The following is a 3013-nucleotide window of genomic DNA, read 5'->3' on the forward strand; positions in this document are numbered from 1 at the left end:
AAAAATGTATGCTACTGTAATTTGGAAAAAAACAATAAAATTTTCTTAGGTCTTGAAACATCTCTCAAACTTATGCTAAGTTAAGATTTTGGATTTATTTTTTTGTCCCTGTATAAGTTATCTGTTAAGTGTACTCTTTCTTGATGACAATATCAACAAGTCTTGATAAAAAAAAGTTCTACAAAACAAGTCAGTTTCAGAATATTTACTTCATTTTAGAGTAAAATATGAGTAAACCAAGAAAACATATCACACTAATCAAATTTATCAAGACATTTTCGTTACCTTGATAATGGGATATTAAAGATCCCAGCTATCGTCACTGCCATTCCCTATGTTCTTATATTCTAAGGGTGATAAGCAAAACAGATGAGTGTGGGACTGCATAATCTCCAGGTCTAAGAGCACGGTAAGCACCATGACCCTAAAATATAACTCAAAACTACAAAAAAAGATATATATATATATACAAGATAAAATGACATACAAATCTCATTAAAAAAAATAACGACAACAACGAAGTATTCTGATTGGTGGCTCTGAGCGCAAAAAAACTACAAAACAAAAGCCAAACGTAATCCAACTTATCCAAAGACAATACAAAGCCAGCGCAGAAAGGATGCTGTGCAAAGATCAGTAACAAAGGAACTAACGAAGTCCTTCTGTGTCGTCTCGCGTGACCTGGACGACCACCTAAGCCCACGCAGTCATCTAAAGGAACTCCACGCTGTGTTCATAATGGTGCTACTGCGGGTCTCATGCCTCGTATCTTGAAACTGCCATCGTGTATATTCTGTGTTACTAACATTTCCCCTGTATATAAAATTTTTGTATCTAAATTAATAAAGAGTTGGCCAACATTTCATGCCCCATTTCATTGTCTCAACATCAGGGTCTGGTGTCAACTCACAGAGACGATTTTCTATGCATTTTCAGAAATAGTTGACCAGAAAAGAAGAATGTTTTATTATGGACCAAATGATTGTGAGGAGAGAGAAAAAGGGAAGGAGGGGGATCGAGGCAGAGTGAGAGAGAAGTTAGAGAGAGAGAGAGAGAGAGAGAGAGAGAGAGAGAGAGAGAGAGAGAGAGAGAGAGAGAGAGAGAGAGAGAGAGTGAGACCGATATATACATACATATATATATATATATATATATATATAGAGAGAGAGAGAGAGAGAGAGAGAGAGAGAGAGAGAGAGCGAGAGAGAGAGAAGGAGAGAGAGGAGAGAGGAGAGAGGAGAGAGAGAGAGAGAGAGAGAGAGAGAGAGAGAGAGAGAGAGAGAGAGAGAGAGAGAGAGAGAGAGAGAGAGAGAGAGAGAGAGAGAGAGAGAGAGAGAGAGAGAGAGAGAGAGAGAGAGAGAGAGAGAGAGAGAGAGAGAGAGAGAGAGAGAGAGAGAGAGAGAGAGAGAGAGAGAGAAAGAGGCATAGGCAGAGAAAGGAGAGAGAGAGAGAGAGAGAGAGAGAGAGAGAGAGAGAGAGAGAGAGAGAGAGAGAGAGAGAGAGAGAGAGTGAGAGAGAGAGAGAGAGAGAGAGATAGAGAGAGAGAGAGAGAGAGAGAGAGAGAGAGAGAGAGAGAGGGGGGGGGGGGGGCAGACAGAGAGACAGACGCGTACCAATATAACAAATGCCATTTTTCACAGATACCCATCTAGGCCTAAACTTGCCGTGGGGAATTGCAAATGTCCTTTCCAGGAACCCGTCATTAGGTAGTATTCTGAAACGTTTTTCACCTTGACACCATTTGGTTTCGTATATGAATTTCTAATGGTCCGTTGAACTTCAATCGTACACTATGCAGGAATTTCTTTTTTTGTTCAATTTTGACCTGTTTCATTGCTGACATTATACTTTTGCATACATTATTGATTAATGTTATATACATGTAACTGTTTAGTGATAAAAGGCAGCCCACTGCCTCAAGGCTCCCGATATTCCCTATTACATGTAACAAGCCACTTACGGGTTGGACATTTCACCCCAAGAATGGCACTTCGGGCAAGCGAATGTAAACCAGCCGCCAAAATAAGAGAGCTTCACTTTCAAGAACGTTTAAAGAACTTGGATACACGCCTGAGGAAGGATCATGGCAAAATGTATTCCACAGCCAGTTTCTCTATTTACAATTGAGAGGGTTATGCAAGTAGGGAAATGGCCATCATTACACTATTCATGTGAAATACTGGATGATATTTCTGCTAGTTCATTGTATTATGGTAAATGAATGGGGAATACTGTACATACACATAATTTCCTTTATTTCATCTGATACAAGAATTTAACCCACGCAATCACTTATCAAAGTCTACTGTGTACGGATATTTTTATAGTCTAAATAAAGACACTAAACCATTAGTACTTTGTAGTAGTTCAGAGACTAGGGAACCCAACCCAACCCCGAACTGCTGCGCTCCACTTTACTCACTAGTGCAACGTCTTCTCGAGTTCCGAAAATAGAACACAGAAACTGTACTCGAGTCCTGGACAAACTTATGAGAACTGGAATACCTTGTGGCAGCCCAGACCTGTCACAATGCCTCAGCTAATTTTACTTCTAGGGATATTTTATTCTTGTACACATATCACTAAACAAACACAAGCCATGCTCTATCACTGACAAAGACTTATTTTATATGAATTGAAGACGAAGACTGAACTATCTGGCAATCTTTTGCGTTTACTTTATGTTATCATACAAGGACTTTCCAAAGATTAACTGCATTCACTTAAGTTTTGCGAAATAATAAGACAGAGAATATATTAACCTATTTTTTTTCCTCTCAAAAAGAAACCAAAGTCGATGGACGATTTTCAAAGGACAAGTGTCAGAGAGTCCTTCATACTTTAGATCACGAGTTTTTTTTTAATGATTCTAGGCCTTAATGAATTGGCCAAGGTGGTCCCACGTCACTTCATCTCATTGTCGAAATAATCATGATCACCAATATGGCTTTAATGAATGTTTTTTCCACTATTTTATTGCTCTCCTCGCCTTATATCGAATAAAGATAATATA

General features: G+C 38.9%; 1 protein-coding gene across 1 annotated transcript in view; it reads left to right on the forward strand.

Annotated features, from left to right (window-relative positions):
* The window catches only part of LOC125047930 (collagen alpha-1(I) chain-like), a 38761-nt gene extending 38760 nt beyond the window's left edge, over position 1 (forward strand). The window contains exon 23 of the mRNA XM_047646477.1: position 1. This exon is cut by the window's left edge and continues 321 nt beyond it. The gene's annotated coding sequence lies outside the window, so the exon portion shown is untranslated.
* The last annotated feature ends 3012 nt before the right edge of the window (positions 2–3013 follow it).

Source organism: Penaeus chinensis, chromosome 42, assembly GCF_019202785.1.
Source record: "Penaeus chinensis breed Huanghai No. 1 chromosome 42, ASM1920278v2, whole genome shotgun sequence".
Taxonomy (NCBI): Eukaryota; Metazoa; Arthropoda; class Malacostraca; order Decapoda; family Penaeidae; genus Penaeus; species Penaeus chinensis.